Source organism: Narcine bancroftii, chromosome 4, assembly GCF_036971445.1.
Source record: "Narcine bancroftii isolate sNarBan1 chromosome 4, sNarBan1.hap1, whole genome shotgun sequence".
In the NCBI taxonomy this organism is placed as follows: domain Eukaryota; kingdom Metazoa; phylum Chordata; class Chondrichthyes; order Torpediniformes; family Narcinidae; genus Narcine; species Narcine bancroftii.
The window spans coordinates 96,819,157-96,843,195 of record NC_091472.1 but is presented as its reverse complement, the minus strand read 5'-3'; the positions used below and the strand labels follow the sequence as shown (position 1 = coordinate 96,843,195).

The 24,039-nt window shown below is 41.4% G+C and overlaps 1 protein-coding gene across 3 annotated transcripts in view; it reads left to right on the top strand.

Moving 5' to 3' along the window:
* The window catches only part of LOC138760866 (unconventional myosin-VI-like), a 366,187-nt gene that overhangs the window by 4,352 nt on the left and 337,796 nt on the right, over positions 1–24,039 (top strand). Inside the window, exon 1 of one of the 3 annotated variants that reach the window (XM_069932098.1) lies at positions 22,297–22,371. The exons of the other annotated variants lie outside the window; for them this stretch is intronic. The gene's annotated coding sequence lies outside the window, so the exon portion shown is untranslated. Of the gene's footprint in view, positions 1–22,296; positions 22,372–24,039 lie in introns of those variants that run through there. 3 annotated transcript variants of the gene reach the window in all.

The following is a 24,039-nucleotide window of genomic DNA, read 5'->3' as shown; positions in this document are numbered from 1 at the left end:
GACAGCACTGTGTACCATCAAGTACAATGGTCAATCTTTCGAGTAACTTAACATGGTACTCTCATAAGGGTGGCTAATAGCAAAAACATAGCTGTTCCCAACCCTGACATGATCAGGCTCTTGAGCCTTCCTGTACTATCCTAATCATTACATTTCTCCAGGACCACTGTTGCAAGACCACACATATTTCACTAACTGTGAATATTTATCTATCCTTTTATCTTTTTTCTCTTGTGTAGTGTTCATTTATATTTGTGTTAATGGATCTTAGCTGTAGCTGCAGCAATCAAGAATTTCAGTGCACTTGTACATTGTACTTGTATGAAAATATGCTTCTGTCTCATCATCTCATTGAAGAGTAGAAGGTGGTATATTCTGGAAGACCTCATTCTCAGTTAAAAATGATAGTCATCTTGCAGTAAATTATTTAAAAAAAACCTCAACAATTTAATGAAAATGTAAATGTTTTCCTTGTTATAAGTTTGTCTTTCCATAGTTAATACTCCAGAAGATCCTTCCTTTGCAGAATACACCTGCTGAAGGGTTTGATGTGAAGAGAATGCAGTAATTTAAACATTCTAGAGTTGGTTTCTGTTGGTGGTCATTGCAGCAGTGTAGAGGTTTGCCATTGGAATTAAAGGAACATGGGCATGTGTAGGATTTGGACCGACTTGCATGTGCAAATAGCATTAATGACACTGTGAATGATGGAAAGACTGCAGTATATCAAAAGGTGAGTGAATTGATGCTGATAGTCGGCTTCTGATGAGTTTTCATTCCTATTGTATCCACGTGGTTTGTCCAGATGGATTTCAAGGTGAAACAAGACTTCTGGCTCGCATTTATAATTATTCTGTTTGTTCTCCTATGTCTTATCAATTCCCTAGCCCCACCCTCCCCAAATTCCACCACTTGACCACACACTAGGGGTAATTTATTGCCAATTAATTAATGTCTGGGATATGGGAGGAACCCACACAGTTAAAGGGAGGATGTGCAAACCACACAGTTCCTGAGGTCAGGATAGAACCCAGGCCACTGGAGTTGAGTTAGTCGCTCTACCAGCTGTACCACTGTGTCACTCAGCATAGAGCCTTGATGTTGAGGATGCCCCATTGCCATTTAATGTCAGGTATGGTTGATTCAACTGTCCCTTGATGGAGACAAGTACCTGGCATCTTCTTGCCACTTAACAGTGCATATTGGAATGTTGCCTTAGTCTTATTATGTGGATGTGTATTTTTCATTGTATGAGGAGTTGACATTAGATTTGTGCTTTTTGTATTTATCAGTGAACATCCCCATTTTGAACTTAATAATGAACTGATAGTTTGCCAAGGAGACTACCCTGAAGAATTCCTGCAGGAGTATTCTTGGGGTTTGTCAATCACATTCATCTTGCATTGTGTGGGGGACAACACTAATAACTGGAGTGCTTTCCCTGCATTCCCATGGCTGCACTTTGATATTTCCTAACAATATAAAATATTTCTCCATTGCTCGTGCTAGGTCTGAGTAATTCCATCAACTCTATTCCCCAAGCAACTATTGTGTTTGTAGCTTCCATTAGATTCTTTAGCACAAGCATGAAGAGGTGACCTGCAGTAGCTGGATAATCAACTAGCTTATCAATCTCTATTCCGATAGTACCAGAGATGGGGATCAAATCCAAATTGTTGGAGCTGTGAGGCAACAATACTACCTGCTGCACTGCTGTGAGTACCTGCCATACTTGATCAAACACAGGTAGGATATTAAAAATAGTCACTCTTGCCTCTTGAATTTGGTTGGGACCAAACCAGTTGAGATTTGGGCCCAAAGCACCTATGAACCAGTTACTGATTATTGATAGCACCCTTTGTCACGATACTGAAGATCAAGTGCAGAACTGTATTGTGTTTACCTTGCTTTATGTAGCTGGGACATACATTGGCAGTTATCCATATTGTTGGACCAATGCAATGCATAAGGCCTTATAAGACAACTTGTTGACTTGGGTCTTCAGTGATTTAGCTGGGGTGGTTCTGAATCTCAAAATCTTTGGACCATCCACAGCAAATCTGGTGGAGTCCCAGTTTTACATGAGCATTGGTTTCCATGGGACTTTTTTGGCAGTGCCTCCATGTGATTGGTAGTTTAATTGTCAATTGCCATTCCCAAATCCAAGTGACAAGTCTGCAGAATTTTTCTTGATCTGATCTATTGGAAGATGAATCATGTTGTTGATTCTTTTGCACACAGAAGGTGGATATATTATTTCAACTTAGTGTCACAATTGTCAGTGGAAAACATTTAATTTGTTTGTATTTTTGAACCAATAGAAAAATAGTAACGAGTGAAAATGTGAATTTTTGAAAAGTCTCCAGCCTCTGAAGAAATTATTAAATTTTATTTAAAAAATTATTTTCAAGAAATCTCTTGTTTTATAGAATAAAATTTGAAAAAAAATTCTTTGGCTTCTAAAAACTTTGAACAATTCTTTTGTTGGTCACAGTACAGAACACACGACAGCTCTGCATTTGACCTTCAGTTTTGTGACAAACGTTGCTAAAATCAGTAACTGTTTTGTGGGTCAATATCTCAGCTGGTTTGGTTATGATATCCCACCCCCCCCACACTTTTTATTTATCGTCATACAACATGGAAGCAGGCTCTTTGACCCAACCTGCCCTCACTGACCAAAATGGCCCACCTGCCAGCGTTGAGCCCTCTAAAACCATCCTATCCATTCAACGTTGCAATTGTACCTGCCTCAATCATCTTCTCCAGCAGCCCATTCCATGTACCCATGTCTTCTCTTCTGTGGAAAACAAAAAACCTTCAAGTATTTATCAAGTCTCTACTCACTCACATTAAACTGATGTCCTTTGGTTACTCATTCCTCTTCTCTGGGCAAAAGACTCTATATTCATCCAATCTATTTTTCATGATTTTGTACACATCTCTAAAACATCCATATTCTTTCTACACTCCAAGAAAAAAGCCCCAGCCTGCTCAACCTCTCCCTATTGCTCAGACCCCTGAGTCCGAGGTGGATCCTTGTAAATCTTGACATCTTCCCTGTCACTTGGTGACCAAAACTGACCACAATATTCCAAATGGGTCCTTACCAATGTTTTCTACAGTTGCAATATGACCTACCAACTTCTATACTCAATACTCTGATGAAGGCCAATGTGCTGATAGCCTTTTGACTATATCTACCTGTTACACCATTTTCAAGGTGCTATGTACCTGAACTCCTAAAGTTCTATTTACACTCCACAGAACTCTCCTGCATAGGTCCATCTCATATTTGTCTGTATTAAGCATTAATGTTTATAAATGCTACACTAAGGAAATTCAAGGCAACTTGATTGACTTTTTGAATCAAATAGGCTGATTATGTATTTTCTAATGAGCTATTTGCATAGGATTTCCCCACATTGCGGAAGTTGTGCCAGGTCATAATAAGAGGAGGATTTCTTGAAATCTAGTTGAGGAAAGGATGTTAATATCAAAGAATTGTCCATTGAGAGGAATATGCATGATGCTAAGTACCCATTCATGAAGTCAGGAGGTGAGGTTAATTATATGGCATGTACTGTATCATGACCCTGTTAGAAGGACAGCACTCTTTTTGATGAGTATCATGCAAACTCTTGTGCAGGAGGAGACCTGACCTCTCAATCATGCTCTGCCAGTCAGTGGCATATCTAGGGAAAATAGTGCCTTTGGCAAGCACTTAAATTGATTTTTTAAAAACAAAACAATAAAGTCATTTCAATTTAAAAAGAATCCTCTGTCTACTTTAAGTGCCAGCATGCGCTGAATGAAAGCAATGGAGTGGCCAAAGTTAAAGGTGTTGAGTGACTGACACTGTCCTCGCGGGCACCCTCTTACCTTCAGTGGAAAGGTGACTCTTGGTGCAGAGCATCCAGAGGGACAGAATAAGTATAATGCCCTGGCTCCAACAGGGGAGGATTCAGAATTGGGCATTGGGTGCTCCGGTGCAGACTGAAGGCAGGGTTCGGAGTCGGGCGCTCCAGTTGATGCAGGCTGAGGGTGGGGTTTGGAGTCGGGCGCTCCAGTGCAGGCTGAGGGCAGGGTTCGGAGTTGGGCACTCCAGTGTAGCCCAAGGGCAGGGAATGGAGTTGGGTGTTGGGACCGGAGCTCCTGACACTGAACCCAACCCTGGCAGTTATAGTAAAAATATTAGCACCAATTATTCTCTCACTGGTCTGAAAAGTATTCTGTTTGAAATAAATCAGACAAGGGGAGTTGGGGGGGGGGCAAGAATGAATAATTTCTAGGCTCTGCCAGCAGTGACGCCCCCTTCAAGTGGCGCCCAGGACACGTGCCCTGGCTGCCATACCTTAGATATGCCATTGCTGCCAGTTCATCAGATTGTGACTGTCTTTTATCTCTTTGATAAATTCAGAATTTGGGATGAAGCCAGGCTACATCAGTTGAGTATATTGTTCTGTTCGCCTCTGTGATCAGGGTACAAATCCTGACAGCCACGTCCGTTTACGTAATGGATGCTTTATGATGTTTTAAATGTCTTATTCCAGGAGTCATCTCCTGTTTTGGCCATTACGTTTGCTTCCGGAGGACCATTAGTCATTGGTCTCACAGAAAACAGTTTTAAGGACATAAATGTGGGAAATTTACTGATTGAAATCTAGAGCAACATAGAAGTGGTTTAAGAGATCTGTCGTCGTGTAGAGAATGTTTATGCACTCATCTCTCTAACCACCAGGCTTGGACACACTAAGACTAAGTTGGCTATTTTACTGCACCACCTGAATGGCTGGTTAAGTTAGCTTCTTTGAGGATTGGTCATTTTACTGCACCATCTGAATGGCTGGTTAGCCTCTTTGAGGATTGGCCATTTTACTGCACCGCCTGAATGGCTGGTTAGGTTAGCCTCTTTGAGGATTGGTCATTTTATTGCACCATCTGAATGGCTGGTTAAGTTGGCCTTGTTGCGGATTGGCCATTTTACTGGACCACCTGTATGGCTGGTTAAGTTAGCCTCTTTGAGGATTGGCCATTTTACTGCACCACCTGAATGGCTGGTTAAGTTAGCTTCTTTGAGGATTGGTCATTTTACTGCACCACCTGAATGGCTGGTTAAGTTAGCCTCTTTGAGGATTGGTAATTTTATTGCACCATCTGAATGGCTGGTTAAGTTGGCCTCGTTGCGGATTGGCCATTTTACTGGACCACCTGAATGGCTGGTTAAAATCACCTCTTCAAAAAATTCAAGATTGGTCAAACACAACCTTTCACACACAAATCCATGTTGAATGTCCCTGATCAGACCCTGACCCTCCATATACTTATATGTACTATTTCTAAGAATGCTTTCTATCAATTTACCTATCACAGACGTCAAACTTGCAGGTCGATAATTGCTAGGCTTGCTCCTCGAACTCTTTTTAAACAAAGAAACCACATGCGCCACAAGCCAATCCTCCGGCATTGAAATTTTGGCTTTTGATTTGTGTAACTTTGTGGGTTAAGATATAATTGGTGTAAAAAAAAAAAAAAAAAAATTATACTGAACCATCCATATCAGCGTAATTGACACCACGCTGTCCTTGCACCAATCTGACAAGTTTCTTTCTGAAATTACCACAACCAAGTCTGACTCCTATCTCACCTGAGACCTCTGCAACCTTGGTTTTGCATTTTTGTTATAAATTTGGGTGTATTCCCTATCCAGACCGTTTGTTCAGTTTCACTAATTTCAGTTGGGGTCACCATCTTTCTCTTAAAAATGGTCTAAACTGGAGAAAACAAAAGAAGGTCCCATTGGCCACTCCATAGTTATGTTTTAATTGCGCAAAGGATATGATTTCCTTCCGTGTAACAGTCCTTAATATATCTTTGTCATACCACAAATTTAATATTCTGTTGACTACATTTTTACACAATGATGCTTTTATTGATATCCCTACATTTTTCCTAATATTGATTTCTTGCCTTGTTCTAATCATATGTACTAAAATGGGATTATCTCTCTTTTTCTTTAGTGATTTGAGGCTGCAAGTTGTTAAAGTCAGATAGACTTGCTATACATCAAATCTGTGCTGCCATTGATGCTGATGTTTAAAATGCGGAAACCTTCAGTATTCATCAATTACTTTAATGAGTGCATTATTCACGGAAATGTCCTGAGTTAGAAGTGATCCCTGCCAAACTACTCAGTGTTATGTGTGTGCAAGTGCCTTTAGATTCTGGTCACAATATTTAAATCCTATCAGCATGACTTAAGATTTTCTGTCACAAATTCCATGAGCGATGTGTCCAAGTAGTTTTACATTGGGTCTGGTCCCTATGGATTGCACCAAGCTGCACTTTCAACCTCACCAGATAGCCTTGGCCCTCGGAATGGTCAGTATGCATCATTTTGTCGTGGATAGCTCCTTGAACTGGATTCTATCCAAGAGTAAATGGAAGGTCTTCTTTGATTGAGTTGACAGATTTGCAGCATCATTTGTTGTTTGATTCACTATGTCCCTGGATGAACTTGTAGACCGGAGTTCTGTGTTATGTGGATGAACAGGATGATCTTTAACAAAGACCACTCTGTCTCCTTCCAGAATCCTGCTTCTGTGGCTGTTCAGCAGGAGGTGAGCACATGAAGAGAATGATAGGGAGAGTCCTTACTAGCAGCCAAGCTTGGTCCTGGTGCTTTTGGTTAAGATGTTTGCTGCCAAAAGACATGGACAGGGTCCTTGAGAACTGTCCTTCAGGATCTTCCATCTCCTTTTCTTGCAGAGGACACTGTGTGGATCACTGACATATTTACTTCTGGTCAGAAGTGTTCTGTGCAAATGCTTCTCCAAAGAACAGCAATATGGTTAGACCTTCACATCTCTAGCAACACTTTGTTGTGCATTTGTGCATGGTTCTCTGCATGGCTTGATGCAGTCCCTACATTGAGATGAGGGATGTGATTGGTACATTTTTCCCTTCATCTCTCAGAGGCTTAGACATAATGTCTCTGTTAACTTGATCCTTTTTCACATCTGAATAAAGTGGTATTTGGCTTGGGTAATGCTGCTTTATAGGCACAGGATGTGGGCCATGTCAATGGTGGGCACCTTGACCCTAGTGGTCAGGTCCATTCCAGGGTTCATAGGGAGCACCACTTCCAAAACCTTGGTTTCTACATAATCGTGATCGCCTTGTCTACCCAGAGTACATCCCTGATCCCTCCACTATTAGATAGTTAGACGTAATGGTCAAGGGATCACACCAAACAACACAGCTGTTCATTGACTTATTTAGTTTGGCACTGACCCCATTTCAAACCTATCACTTTTGTTGACCCATGATTGTATCTTTGCAGTTTATTGGGTGGTGGTCACCATCGTGACTGGCTACTCAAATGGCAGAACACCCAGCTTACTCCCCAGAGTGATTGTAATCAGTGTTAGGTTACTGCAAAGTTAATTAGTGAATGGTTAGCTCATGGCAGAAGACATTTTACTGCTGTCTTCAAGGGTTGTGTTAGTTTTCATCTGAACGCTATATTTTCCATTAGATATGTTGTATCCTGCTGAACATCTAACCCGTACCCTGTGTGTCTCTGACTTTGTCTGTTGTTGTTGAATTTGGTATCTGTGTAATTGCAGCAACCAAGAATTTCATTGCATCTTTGCATTGTATTTGCTAAAGGAACACTCAACATCATTTATTGTTGTCAGAAGTTGGAGTGACCATGGTCCAAATTCTGTGCAACTACTCTCTGTGCTCTTCTGGTAATATTTTGGAAACCAAAATGTTCCCATCTAAAATTTCAGCCTCTTAACTATCCTAATTCTCTTCCATAATGTGAATGAAGTTGCAGGGTCTCGATCTGAGATGTAATTTGTCCCTTTGCCTCCACAGATGATGCCTGATCCACTATGTTCTTCTGGCAGTTTATATTTTTACTCCAGATTCCAGTATCTGCGGCCTCTTATGTTTCCATGGCTTGACACCTACACCTTAATTTTATTTTCTGATTTTTCCCAAATATTTTGAAATTTGTATAAATGAAACTGGTTGTGCAGTTGAGTACTCAAACTATTTATGCAAACAGCCTCAGGAAATAAAAGGTCAAAACATTTGAATAGTGTCCTGAGTGAATTAAATTCCTGTTTGCACTCAAAATATTTTTCGCTTATGGTCCCCAGGGATTCTCTCACTGTGGCATGAAAATCGCAAGTGGAGTGGGTAAAACAGTGACAAGTTTGTGGATTTGTCGAGGCATTGATCACAACTGTCCCAATGTCTATCGATGAATACTGTTTCCACTGCTGGTACAAGGTGGAGTGGCAATTGTTCCGTGAAGTTGGCTTATGTGTGTATCATGAACATCCCCATGCCTGTGGCTGTTGACCTGTGGAGGGCAGGACCAGATGGAAAAAAATATGTTTACATTGTGCCACAACAGCAAGGTGAAACCACTGTATGATGCACAACAATCGTTAAACACCAGGCATGTGGTACAACTGGAATCTGTTTGGCAGGAATGTAGGCAATATTACTCTGCATGTGTTTTTCATTTAGATTTTGCACCGAACAGGAGGGTGCAGAGCAGGCAATTTTACTGCAGTGCACAGACTCACCATGTTTTGAAGCATGTGTGCATAACGTGTATTCATGGAAAAACGTAATAGTTCTGCTGAGAGGGACATGTTTTATTCAAATGAGATTCCCTGTGGCCACTCTTGTGATGGAGAGTGGTTTACATTTGTGAGTCTTGAAACCCCAGCTGGCAGTTCCTGGGTTACAATGTCCAAATTTTGAACAGACTATGCATGACTTCAGCGATTCGTCCACTTTTAAGTCTGATCACATTGCCTCTCTTGATGCCTACTTCCAAGAAATTGACTCCAGTAGTTCAACTGTATATGCATAGAAAGGTCAAATGTATACTAAGACAAACATGTGACTAACTGAAGTTAAATAGTATGTACCTGTTCTGACTTGCCTACAAATTTGACTGAAAGGCAGACTTAGGAATGGATTTCGTTCATAACCTGGGGATTGCCTGTATTCATAATTTTGAGGATCCTTTACTTTTTGGTCAGCTGTACTTCATTTTGAAGTAGATGATGAATTCTGTTCTTTGTCAATAATCTATACTTTTAGAAGAAAGACTTTAATGTAGAGCAGGACATTTGTCAGAAGATTTTGAACTCAACTACTTAACTGTATTTAATAACCCAGGGGACTTCAGAATGGGATTTGGACTAGAAATGTAAGCCAACTTAGAGGAGGAAAGTAAATCACAAAAATCCGTAGACAACGTGGCTGATATAAAAACACAATGCTGGAGAAGCTCAGCAGGTCAAACAGTGTCCTCTGTGTAGCAAAGGCAAAGATACAGAACTGACATTTCAGACTTGAGCCCTTCAGCAAGGTAATGTGAAAATGCCTGCAAGCATCCAAACAAAAGTGTGGGGGGGGGGGGGTGGGGGGTGAGAGGGAAAGGGAAGTGGCAAAAGAAGAGATGATGGTGGAGAAAGGAGGGAAGGGGCAGCAGCAATGAGGGGGAAGAGAGTTGGCTGGATGGGTGGAAGAACTGGAAGGACAGGAAGGTGGGGGAGGTAAAGAAAAAGCAAGAAAGTTTAATGGAAAGCTGTAAAGTCGATGTTAATATCATCTGGCTGGAGGGTGCCCAGATGGAAAACAAGGTATTGTTCCTCCAATTTGTGGGTGGTCAGGGTGGGATAGTTCACAGGTCATGGACAGACCTGTGAGTGCGGAAGTGTGACTTGGAATTGAAATGGTTGGCCACTGTGAATTGAGAGGAGGTGCTGAGTGAAGCGATCTCCCAGTCTGTGACTGGTCTCTCCAATGTAGAGAATGCCACAAAGAGTGTAACCAGAGGCAGTAAATAAGTCCTCTGGATGTACAAGTTTTGTGTTGCTTGACATGAAAGGCCTGTTTGGGGCCCTGGACTGAGGTGAAGGAGGAGATGTTGGCATGTATTGCACCTCCTGTGGGCACAGTGGAAGGTGGTGGATTGTGATACTTGGGGAGGGATGAGTGCATAAGGGAATCAAGGAGAGAGGTCCCTGTGAAGGCCAAGGGGAGAGGAAAAGGAAAAATGTGTCTGGTGGTAGGAGTCTGTCGTAAGTGCAAGAAATTTCAGTGGATAATGTGGAGGCTGGTAAGGATGAGGGGGATTTTATGTTTGTTGCATCTGGGGGAAGAGGGGGCAGATGAATGAGAAATTGAGGAGATGTGGGTGAAGGCTGAGTTGATAGTGGTGGAGGGGAAGTGATGTTTGTGGAAGAAGGCAGACATTTCAGAAGATTTGGATTGGAAGACCTCATCTTGGGAACAGTTGCGGTGGAGATAGAGAAATTGAGAGAAGGGGATGGAATTCTTGCAGGGGGACAGGATGTGAGGAAGTGTAGTTGTTGGGGTTGGAGGGTTTGTAGTATATGTTGGTGGAAGGCTTGTCTCCTGAGATGGAGACAGGGAGATCCAGGAAGGGGAGAGTGTTATCAGAGATGGACCAGTGAGTTTAAGGTTTGGGTGGAAGTTGGACACTAAGTGGATGAAGCTGACAAGCTCATCGTGGGTGCATGAGGCAGCCCCAATGTAATCATTGATATATCAGAAGAGGAGTTTGGGGGAGGGGGGGTCATGCCTGTGTAGGCTTGCAGCATGAATTGGTCCACAAAGCTCACAAACTGGCAGGTGTCGCTGGGACCCATGGCTACTCCTTTAACTTGGAGGAAGTGGAATGGGTTGAGGGAGAAGTTATTTAGAGTGAGGACAAGTTTTGCCTGGCAGATGAGTGTGGTGGTAGAGGGTGATTGGTCGGATCTTTGGTCCAGGAAGAAGCAAAGTGCTTTTGGATCTTCTGTGTCGGGGATAGAGGTATAAAAGAATTGGACCGGTTTGGGGACTCTGTAGTAATTGAAGAGATGGAGGGCATGTGAGGTGTTGTGGATATACGTGGGGAGGGCTGTCCTTTCCTCCTTTCTCCATGTATCATCTCCTTTGCTGAGCTTCTCCAGCATTTTGTTTATTTTTTCCGGCTTGGAAGGGGAGGTGGGCATAGGGGCTTTGCTGCAGAGAACCATCTCAGAATGTTCATGATTTTTGAAATTTATTCTTTAAAATTCCATCCTATTGCTTGATTTTTTGTTTTTGCTTATGTTTCTGTTTTGTAAAGGGAGCCATCATTTGTTTACAGTTGATTTATTTTGTGTGCTGCAGTTTTAACCTTGGGATGGGTTCAGGCAGAGTGTGTACTAGTAAGCTAAGTTTTCAGCTGTCCTAGTAATGTGGCATTCAACAGCAAACACTGGTATATTGGTCAGGGGAAAAAATTGATTGCAGAGTTCTTTGAGCATTGGACAATCCCTGGGAGTAAAAAATGCTGAATCCTGCTTTCATTAATAGTTCCCATACATGCCTCCTGTAACTTGGATGAGAAATGCTTCCTCTGTTCAACTTTGGTTTGTGGTTTCATGTTACAATTATATCGGAAACAAAAAAATACTTGCAGGATGCTTCCTGTATTACTTGAGCTCCTCCAATGTATACATTCGGAAATATTTATGTAGTTTGTATTTCTTGTAGATTGCCATAAAGCAAAACCAGTATTGTATTAGATTATTGGAGATAAATTGTGTGCACCTCATTCTGACCCCAATGTTCTTTTACATGTTTATTTAAATATTATTTTACATTTAGGGCATCTCACAAATATCTTATTTATTTTTTGATAATTGCTCTGGACAATTATTTTCCAAATGTTTGCTTGCTGAAAAGAAATTAGGGATTATGATAGACATCTTCAAGCTGAACACAAATATAATTTCAGATTTGCTTTATCACTTAGGAAGTTGGATAAACGTTAAATTAACTTTTATTGAATTTAGCATTAATGCGCTATCATTAACTACAAAGACTCGAAGTTTCCTGACTGATAGGTTTTTATTGCCATAAACAGAAGGCATGTTTCATGTTGCTGACTCGAGACCCAAGCTTGTTCTAGGGCAGAGGCTATGGCATTGCCACCTTTATTAGGGGAATCAATGGGGAGGAAGCACAGGTACAATCAGCAAGGGGTGGGCCAGCTATAAACATACAAACCGTATTTTTAGAGGCTCCACCACATTCACCCCCTCTTTTAAAAGAAATCTGGCTGGGTGAAGTGGGTTCAATGTCCATCACAAATTCAGTCTGTCTGGAGGTCTTGCCTACCATTGTGACTGTCATAGCGCTGTCTGTGGCTCAGCCGTTGACTCCTGCGTGGTTTGGTTGTTGTTGGTGGGTGGGATGTCTGGCAATTGAACTGAGACAGTTGGGGGCGGGGGTGGGGTAGGGTGATGGTATATCGTGGGGTGGAGTGTGTACTGGTTGGTTGGCTGGAATCCTATGGTCTCCTGCGCGTGCCAGTTCTTGGTCAGACACAGTGTCCTCGCGCCCATCTGGGTACGTAATGCATGCACAGCATCTGCATATGTGAGCTGCCTACATCTATCTTGACTAAGCATGACCAAAACAGCTTGCTTTGTGGGCAACGAGGAGACTTAAAATATGCTAGGAAATCACAAAAGTAAGTTGTATCTATTATAAAAAGAGGTACATGATAGGAGATTTGTCAGGTGATTTTTGTGATCAGCAGCCCAAAGTCTATAAGATACACCCAGAAGTGATTAGGAGGAAAAATCTTGGCTGTCCATGTTTCTAATTAAATTTATTGTTTCCCAGATTGGGATATAAAATAGTGTGTTTGGTCAAGATTAACGTCCTGTTTTGAATAATTTGAAGTACCATAGTGTGGGAATTATGATCGACAGTGTTGGGAATATGCAATGTCCTAAATAATTTGAATGAAGTACTGAATGGGTTGTGAGCAGGGGTGTGTGGGGATAATGGAAAAATTCCATTGAGTTGAATATGATAAACAGTTTATTGACATAAATATTGTGCAATATGTGCACAGAAATTCTTTCTTGCTGCAACTAAACAGGTACTTTGTGGTGGGGAGGGGAGAGAAACAACTACAAGTATGACTATAAAAATAAGTAAAGAACTAACAATAGTTGACAGAATTGAATTTAAAAAGTTCCATTTGTTCCTTTGAGTAGAGTAAGACTCCTGGAACCAGTGACTTACTGGCTGAAATGCACACGTCTGTATGGGACTGGTTGGGCCTGGAACTGCTGGAAGTATACATTGCTTTCCTCCTGGCAGCCAGCATGTCAGAGTCCACGAGGAAGGTCATCATCATCCTCATCTTCAAACAGAAGGGAGAGAAGGACGATATTAGGAAATGGAAACCCGTATCATTGTTAAAAGTTTTCTTGATTTAAAAAAAAACCTGTCTGGAGCCATTGCCAATCAAGTTGAGTTTGCCCCATAACTGGTATTCCACCCTGACCAAACCTGTACAGTTCGGGTCAATAAAAAGTCTGACAGCCTTGCGCTGATCAGAAATACCATTACCCACGTGTATTTCAGGAGTGTGAACACTTGCCTGAATATTGTACACATAAGATGGTTATCCATAATCATACAGAGTAATAAAATGATACAAAAAGAATACATAATTTTATATTTTCTCCCCAACCTTCCCCAAAAAAGTAGGAAAAAAGCCTACCTGAATTTATCAATATGGATATATCATTCATTGATTAATTAAATTTCAAATTTACAAATATAATCTTAAACTTCTAAATTAACTAGGGTGAGTTAGAGTGGGAGTAGCGGACGCTGTAGATGAACTCTTATCAATGAAATAAATATAGGGTTTCTAAATCTAATAAAACATTTTACTGGTTGATTGCGTAAATTGTTATTTTTTCTCATGGTATCCAATTTTGTAATTCCATTTGCCATCTTTTCAACCCCACATTATTGTCTAATTTCCACATGACAGCCTTCTTTACTACTGCTATGGCTACACTTAGAAACTTCCTCTGATAAATATTTAACTTCAAATTATGAATATCACTTAGTAAAAATATTGTTGGATCTTTCATAACTTGTATCTTCATAATCTTCCCAAAATTTTTCTAATTTTTCACATTGCCATACTGCATGTCAGAAGGTTCCTACCTCCTCATTACATCTAAAACATTGATCAGAGCAATTTGAATCATCCATGTAATTTATTTGTAGTTATAATATAATTGGTGTTAAAAAAAATATTGTACCATTTGATATCGGACATTAATTGTGATAGTTCCTCTTTCATGACATAGTTTTGACCATACATCTTCTTGGATTTGTAAATTTAAATCTCTTTCCCATCTCAATTTAGATTTAAATAGATCTTTTTTCTGCAGTCTCTTGCAATTTTATAATCATATTTGTAATAAATCCTTTAATAAATGTATAATTTATTAAATATTCAAATGGATTTTGTTCAAGTAATCTAAAATTCAATCCTAACTTGCTATTGCACACATACATGATGCCAATGCTCTACAAATGCTGGAGTCAAGAGCAATTCACAAATAATGTGGAGAAACTCAACAGGTTACACATTCCTGATGAAGGGGCCCAGATCCAAAATGCTGCTTGCCCTTTACTTTCTATGGAAGTTGCCTGACATGTTGAATTTCTCCACATTTCTGTATGGCACACAACAAGCTGGATTTTCATTTATAAAATGGAAATGAGTAAAAATAACTAATATTATTATCAGTGGTGGAACCCCAAATCTCTGTCAAGGTTCAGCACATTCACTTCATTTCAAGATCAACTCTGCCATTCCAATCCCATGCTTTGGCAGCATTGTAATGCCATCTTATTTGAGATATTAAAATGAGAGTCCATCTTTCCTCAGATGGATAGGAACATTCCTAAGCCATGTTTTCATATGGGAGTTTTGCTTAATTTTAGGGCCAATAATTTTCATGATAAATGCCAGTTTAGAAAAATAAATTAACATTCATTCTCTCTCTTGCGTAGGAGGTCATGCTGTGTGGGAATTTACTTGTACTTTCTGGTGTGACAACACTGTTTGCATTTCTAAGTGTCATTGACTGCAAGCATTCAGAGACATCCTGAGCTTTGGAAAGGAGGGAGCACCTGTGCAATTTTATTTCCTATCATTTGTATTTCTATTTTTGAAGCAGTTATTTTTAAGATAATGGTTAAGAACACCTGCCTTCCATACAGTTGTTTTCAATGAGGTATGCTTGTTAGGAGGTGAGGGGAGGCTTTCCTCCTCAGGGCAGAATGCCCAATATTTTCTCCATTTGTGCACAAATGTCCGATTTACTCTCCATAGGAGGAGAAGAGGGAGAGGGCTCTAAAAAGTTTGGATCAGGAATGAATGACTCATTCCCATTCTGAGATTTTTCCTGCAGCTTGCCGTCTAAATTAAACTGCAGGCCATCTACAAAAATTAGCTAATGAACAAGAGGTACATGATGATGTCACTGATGATATTGACACAGTGTCACTGTACGTTGCATGCAGGGTCTACATCTTAATTAACATTGACCAATGTCCTGTCGTTAAAATCAACTCAGGTATTTTAGTGTAAACATCCTTCTTGTTGGAAAGGCCACTACAGTGTAAATTATCGGTGAGAAATTATTGCAACAGCTGTGTTTTATTTATATATATCTATATATATATATATATAAAAAAATATATATATATAGATATATATAAAATATATATAGAGATATATATATCTATATATAATATATATATAGATATATATAAAATATATATAGAGATATATATATCTATATATAATATATATATAGATATATATAAAATATATATATAGATATATATATAAAATATATCTTTCTTTGGCTTGGCTTCGCGGACGAAGATTTATGGAGGGGGTAAAAGTCCACGTCAGCTGCAGGCTCGTTTGTGGCTGATCAGTCCGATGCGGGACAGGCAGACACGGTTGCAGCGGCTGCAGGGGAAAATTGGTTGGTTGGGGTTGGGTGTTGGGTTTTTCCTCCTTTGCCTTTTGTCAGTGAGGTGGGCTCTGCGGTCTTCTTCAAAGGAGGTTGCTGCCCGCCAAACTGTGTGGCGCCAAGATGCACGGTTTGAGGCGATATCAGCCCACTGGCGGTGGTCAATGTGGCAGGCACCAAGAGATTTCTTTAGGCAGTCCTTGTACCTTTTCTTTGGTGCACCTCTGTCACGGTGGCCAGTGGAGAGTTCGCCATATAACACGATCTTGGGAAGGCGATGGTCCTCCATTCTGGAGACGTGACCCACCTAGCGCAGCTGGATCTTCAGCAGCGTGGACTCGACGCTGTCGACCTCTGCCATCTCGAGTACTTCGACGTTAGGGATGAAAGCACTCCAATGGATGTTGAGGATGGAGCGGAGACAACGCTGGTGGAAGCGTTCTAGGAGCCGTAGGTGATGCCGGTACAGGACCCATGATTCGGAGCCGAACAGGAGTGTGGGTATGACAACGGCTCTGTATACGCTTATCTTTGTGAGGTTTTTCAGTTGGTTGTTTTTCCAGACTCTTTTGTGTAGTCTTCCAAAGGCGCTATTTGCCTTGGCAAGTCTGTTGTCTATCTCATTGTCGATCCTTGGATCTGATGATATGGTGCAGCCGAGATAGGTAAACTGGTTGACCGTTTTGAATTTTGTGTGCCCGATGGAGATGTGGGGGGGCTGGTAGTCATGGTGGGGAGCTGGCTGATGGAGGACCTCAGTTTTCTTCAGGCTGACTTCCAGGCCAAACACTTTGGCAGTTTCCGCAAAGCTGGACGCCAAGCGCTGAAGAGCTGGCTCTGAATGGGCAACTAAAGCGGCATCGTCTGCAAAGAGTAGTTCACGGACAAGTTTCTCTTGTGTCTTGGTGTGAGCTTGCAGGCGCCTCAGATTGAAGAGACTGCCATCCGTGCGGTACCGGATGTAAACAGCGTCTTCATTGTTGGGGTCTTTCATGGCTTGGTTCAGCATCATGCTGAAGAAGATTGAAAAGAGGGTTGGTGCGAGAACACAGCCTTGCTTCACGCCATTGTTAATGGAGAAGGGTTCAGAGAGCTCATTGCTGTATCTGACCCGACCTTGTTGGTTTTCGTGCAGTTGGATAATCATGTTGAGGAACTTTGGGGGACATCCGATGCGCTCTAGTATTTGCCAAAGCCCCTTCCTGCTCACGGTGTCGAAGGCTTTGGTGAGGTCAACAAAGGTGATGTAGAGTCCTTTGTTTTGTTCTCTGCACTTTTCTTGGAGCTGTCTGAGGGCAAAGACCATGTCAGTAGTTCCTCTGTTTGCGCGAAAGCTGCACTGTGATTCTGGGAGAATATTCTCGGTGACACTAGGTATTATTCTATTTAGTAGAATCCTAGCGAAGATTTTGCCTGCAATGGAGAGCAGCGTGATTCCCCTGTAGTTTGAGCAATCCGATTTCTCACCTTTGTTTTTGTACAGGGTGATGATGGTGGCATCACGAAGGTCCTGAGGTAGTTTTCCTTGGTCCCAACAAAGCTTGAAAAACTCATGCAGTTTGGCATGCAGAGTTTTGCTGCCAGCCTTCCAGACCTCTGGGGGGGATTCCATCCATACCTGCTGCTTTGCCACTTTTCAGTTGTTCGATTGCCTTATATGTCTCATCCTGGGTGAGGACCTCATCCAGCTCTAGCCTTAGGGGCTGTTGAGGGAGCTGGAGCAGGGCGGAATCTTGGACTGAGCGGTTGGCACTGAAAAGAGTTTGGAAGTGTTCTGACCATCGGTTGAGGATGGAGATCTTGTCGCTGAGGAGGACTTTGCCGTCTGAGCTGCGCAGCGGGCTTTGGACTTGGGGTGAGGGGCCGTACACAGCCTTTAGAGCCTCATAGAAACCCCTGAAATCGCCAATGTCCGCGCTGAGCTGGGTTCGTTTGGCGAGGCTAGTCCACCACTCATTTTGGATCTCCCGGAGTTTGCGCTGAAGATGGCTGCATGCGCGACGGAAGGCTTGTTTCTTCTCTGGACAGGACGGCTTTGTAAGGTGAGCCTGGTGGGCAGCTCGCTTCTTTGCCAGCAGCTCCTGGATTTCCTGGCTGTTTTCGTCAAACCAGTCCTTGTTTTTCCTGGAGGTGAAGCCCAGTACCTCTTCAGTGGATTGCAGTATGGTAGTCTTCAACTGATCCCAGAGGGTTTCAGGGGACGGGTCCGTGAGGCGGGTTGCATCGTCGAGCTTTGCTTTGAGGTTTGCCTGGAAGTTTCCTCTCGCTTCGTTTGACTGCAGGTTTCCAACATTGAACCTCTTTCTGGGGACTTTACTGTTCCTGGGCTTTGGCTTGAAGTGAAGGTTGAGCTTGCAGCGAACCAGCCGATGGTCAGTGTGGCATTCCGCGCTGGGCATGACCCTGGTGTGGAGCACATCTCGTTTGTCACTTTCTCGCACCAGGATGTAGTCCAGGAGGTGCCAGTGTTTGGATCGGGGATGCATCCAGGTAGTCTTAAGGCTATCCCTCTGCTGAAAAAGGGTGTTTGTAATGACAAGCCGCTGTTCTGCGCAGAGCTCCAACAGGAGGCGCCCATTGTCGTTGCACTTGCCGACGCCATGCTTGCCCAGGATTCCTGGCCAGGTTTCTGAGTCTTTGCCGATCGAGCGTTGAAGTCGCCAAGGATGACAACCTTGTCGGCTGTAGGGGTGCGTTGGATGAGGTTGCGCAGGTCGGTGTAGAACTTGTCCTTTTCTGCTGGTTCCGCCTGGAGGGTTGGAGCATAGACACTGATGAGGGTGATGCAACGCTTGTTTTGAAGGGGGAGTCGCATGGACATGATTCGGTCCGAGTGGCCTGTCGGAAGGTTTTCGAGTTTGGAGGCAATGAAGCTCTTGACCATGAAGCCTACACCAGATAGGCGTCATTCATATATATATATATATATATATATATATATATAAATATATATAAATAGATATATAAAATATATATAATATAGATATAATGTGTGTGTATATATATAATATATATATATAAGGAGCTTGTAATTACACAGAACCACAAGATGTGCTGGAGCACGCAAAGCCGAGCTCTTAATTGAAGGCACTGTTGTTTCACTGGTGCTAGCCAATGTTCATGATATTCCACAAACAGCAACAGGGTGACCAGTTTTTGTGGCAATACAGGAATAAATGGTTCAAGAAGCCAGAAGTCATTTTTGGGTAGAGTTCGGGGGGGGTACATCTTTTATGTTTACACTGAACTGATATCACCCTAAATTATGTGCTGATGTTTGGAGTAGTCTTTGAATTTGAGGCCATTTACCTCAGAGCGGAGATGGAAAAAAAAAATCACTGCCATTGAATCCAGATACATTAAAATATATTTCATTGTATTATTTTTTGTTGAATGATATTAAGGCCTGACCAGAGTTGAAGCAAACCAAACCTGATCATCACCAAAAATGTCATTGGTATTCTTGAGAAATCTGCTTTGGGCACACAAATGCTGCACACTCCACCCCCCCCAGCACCAGCCTGCTTCAGATTTGTGCACCCTTTTGCCATGTGCTCATTTCTATCCCCTTTTCTCTTCTTGTCAGACTTGGTGGCAGTCCGTTCTGGAGAGCATCTCCACAAATGCCTCTCAGTTGCAACTGCAGGAATTCCTTGAGCTATTTTCTGGATCTAACCAAGTTGTATCATTAATGACTTCCAACAAATGAAGCTGTCTTTGATTTCAAGCACAAAAACAGTACAAGTTCAAGTTTATTACCATCTGAATGTACACGTACAAGCAGACAAGTATTTCTCCAGACTACAGTGCACAAACAATACATAATATAATTAAGTGTACTGAAAGATATAATTTAAATTTAGCTTCTGTAGGATGTGATGTTTCTTTTATTTATTTATTTTATCTTTAAAAACAACTTTATTAGCTAATGTACACAAGACCGTTTGGAGGCATCCATCTTGAATCTAACTGAAGCTGCCATAAATTAATCTCTGATTCCTGGTGGCCAGGATCACAACATTCCCTTTCCTTGAGATGTTTAATCTGACATGACACTGATACAGTATTCATTTCAATTTAAAGTTCAACACAAACTTTAGCAGCACAAACTTTTTAAGTGTGCAGTTCCTTTTCTTTTAGAGATTCAGCCTGTCAGGTGCTTTGATAACATGTGCGGCTCTTCTTAACACGGGTGCTTGTGTCAGCTCTGCTGGTCCACAACTGTCTTGCACTGGTGATGTTTCCTCTGTTGCTGTGCAGGCTGGATCTTTTGCATTTCTGTTTCTGTGTGTCTCTTGTGTTTTCAGCAGGCTCTTTTGACCTTCTCTGTCTTTGACCATCCTCTTTCCCCAAGTGTTGGAATCTCTGAGTCTCACTGTGTCATGTTGTGCCAGTGCCCCTAAGCTTCTTGCTGACTTGTCATAGTTTGTATTTTGTCTCCATGGCAGAAACTCATAAGACTCCATTGACAGCATATTTCAAGCCCAAAATCTTTACCAACCAAAGACAAGAGCATGGGAACACCACTTCTTGGAATTTGCCCTTCAAGTCGTATACCACCCTGACTTGGGAATGTACCACAGCTCCTTCACCATCGCTGTGTCAGAATCCTAGAACTCCCTCCCTTACAGCATTGTGGGTATATCCTACACTTCAAGAACTGCAGTAGTTGAAGGAGGCAATTCACCACCTTCTAAGGACCCTTAAAATGGACATGCTGGCTCAGCCTGTGAAGCCCATGTTGATATCATTACTGTTTTCCTCTCTGCCTACATCGCCAAAGAAATCCAAATGATCCCTCTAGCAATTTTCCATAGTATATGCAAACTAGGTGTAATGTTCCATGAAAGCAGTTCTAATAATTCAATAAGTACTTCATAGGTTAAATGACTGAGATATTATGAATGGATATGAAAGGTACCACGCGTGCAACCCTTTTTCATTACTGATTATCTCTTTTATTCAAATTAATCACACTTTTGGAATCTTGTAAATTTTCACTCTATCTCCATCAAATTGTTCATACCTCTTGAATTTACCAGTAAGATTTATCTCCTGCCAGCTCACCAAAAGGACCAGGAGGAAGGTGGTTCTGTATCTAACAGTGACTCAGTGGCAGAAAGGAAAGGATGATGTTTGATGGCTGTTCCAGGATCTGGAAGCTGTTTGCTGTTGGCTTCTGAAAGGCCAAATCCTCCATCCCTTGCCTTTCATAAGTATCTCTAATTAAAAGATTTCTAAGAGAGCGTTATAATTAAGAAGTTTGCAGATTCAGAAATTGGCTATCTTGTTATTGTGAACTTAGGAACAAAGAAAGGAGAAGGAGGAAGCAAATCACCCCTTTTGAGCCTGCTTCATCATTCAGTCTAATCATGAATAATCCTCCACCTCAACACCACATTTATACTTTCTCCCTCTGAAATTTCTGGACACAGAAGTCATCCAGGGTTAGTTTCTCCTTAACTATGTTAAGTGACTGAAACTGTAGGATAGCGCAAGTCTGGAGTCTCTGCCTGTAATCTTGAACTGTGACCCCCATGTTTTAGATGACTCAGCCAGAGGAAACAGCAATGGTACATGGAAATGAATAAATGTATTCCATTGGAAAAAAATAACATAATTTAAAAAATAAAGTCACATTATTTGAACAAATCTGGGAACCGTACATGGAACACAACAGAGAGGGCCTACCGCGGACCTCCACCCCCTAAAATGATAGAATGAGAAGACAAAATGGTACTTTTACCCAGTGTGTAAAAGTAGATGACACAATTTTCTTGTTTATTTTCATTGTGTGATGACATTGTTTAATGGGTTTATTGTATTGTATATGTTGAACGTTTAATGGGTTTGGAGGGGGGTGGGAAGGAGGGGGGAAAAAGGGGAGAAAATGACACTGTGTATATTCAAGAGGGAAATGTTTGTGTATTTTGATTAATATGGTTCATAGTGTGAAAAATTTAAAAAATTAAAAAATTAAATAAAATACTGGGTTATAGGGGATTGTATGTTGATTGGTGTATTTGGACTTGTGGGCTGGGAGGGCCTGTTACTATTTGTGCATCAAAATGCAAGTGTTACCAAACTTGTTTTCCCTTCCCAGAATCTATGTTGATTTTGTCCAATGCCATTATTATTTTACAATTGCCCTGTTTATGTCAACCTTTATGACTGACTTCAGCATTTTTCTTGGCAGGTAACACGTAACAAAAGGGTGTAAAAGGGGAAAAATTACTATAATTGTGAGACTAACTTGCTGATATCATTGGAAATCTCCTTGCCAGGACCACAAATTCTCTTCCACCCTGCTGCATCACACTAACTTTCATGCGAGATGGGGCATCAGTGCTGTCACATGTGATCCAGTCTTCTCATTTCTGAGCAGGTGTTCAAGGTTTTTTGGATGGAATCTGGAGCTTTGATTTTTAATCAACTTACCTGGAGGCTGAAATCATCTGATGGCAAAAAGGTGGGAAGATGAAGCCTGTTGGACTTGAGGAATAATCTCCTGAATGTCTCAGTGTTTCATTTGTTTCCTGACTCCTCCACTTGGCAGCAGAGAGTTGGATGCATTCTGTTTTACTTCCAGTTTAGATCAGGACACCTACCAGTTCCAGGGATATTTCTTCCACCATCTGCTTGAGATTTAGAAATAACCTGGTTTTCATGCATAGAGTTCCAATATTTCTGAATATACAGGTTATTCTTTGAAAACAGTATCCTAAACGCTTTCTCCCATGAACAGAATAATTGTAGCTTTTAAACTCTCATTTGACATAACTTCTACTAAAGAGCGATTGTTGAGCCTAAACCATGCAAGGAAATTTTATTACACAATATTGTCATTGAAAAAAATATTTCAATATTTAAAAAATGCTAATGAATGAAGGAGTGGTATTTTTAATTCCCCAAAACCTTATTGAGAGTAGATCAGTTGTGTCAGATGATACAATGCAAAAGGGTCTGGCAGTGTGAGTCTTGTATTTTCTGACCACAGGCCTTGGAAGAATGAATTTGTTGACAAAAGACAGGAATTGGCTAAATATTAGTTGCTGGGCTCTTCCTCTCAGAACAAAGTATTGTAGGAATTATCAGAGGATATTGAGTATTCATGGGAAAATGAAATGCAAGTCTATTGTGTCTGTTTCAATTTGTAGACTGTGTGGGTATTTCTCCCATACACTGGAGCAATTTCAAATAGCATTTTAACCAGCCAAATTGCACGTCTTGGAGATATGGGAGGAAACCTGAGCACCTGGTTTAAAAGCCTGTGTAATGATAAGGGAAAACGTGCAAACACTAAATGTACAACTGCCAAGGTAACAATGAATTCCAGGTCACTAGGACTCTGAGGAAATTTTCCTTTATCAGCTGTTTAACTGGGCTGCCTATGGAAGAGCTTTTGACTTGCAGTTGTGTGCTCAGGTTCTACTTGATTTGAATACTAACATTGGGCAATTGCTTGAAGTACTGAGGGAGTGTGACTGAAGGCAGACTGGGAGATTGTTTCATGGAGTACCTTTACTCTGCTGCCACAGCAAGGACCTCCCAGTGGCCAATCATTTCAATTCCACTCACTGTTGTCTGTCTACGGCCTTGTGTACTGCTTGATTGATGGCATCAATATCAACTTCTGATTTCTATTAAGCCACTCCCCAGTCTTTTTCCCTACCCTTCTGCTTTCCTCCAGCTCTACACCCTTTCCTTCTATCAGGGAGCTAACCTCCTTGGCTCTCTGCCCTCTCCCCCATCACTTCACAACTTTTTGCCTATTAGTCTGTGCTCCTCCCTCCTCTTTTCCTCTGCAATCTTACTCAGGCATCTACCTGTTTTTCTAGATTCCTGACAAAGGGATCAGGCTCCAACTGTCAACTGCTTTTTACTTCCCATAGATGCTATGTGACCTGCTGAGTTTCTCCAACTCTGTTGTGCATTACTTTCGATCCCAGCATCTGCAGATTTTCTTGTTTAACTGAGAGAGTTTGGGAGGACTTAAATGATCCTGTGGCTGTACTTTACAAATGATTTTCCTGTTTGTATCTTTAAAACAAATGACCTGGGTGTTGTAATGTTTTGTGTTGGATCTTGACGTGCACGTTCACAGGTAAGTTGCAAATGGTTCAGAAATACATCACTG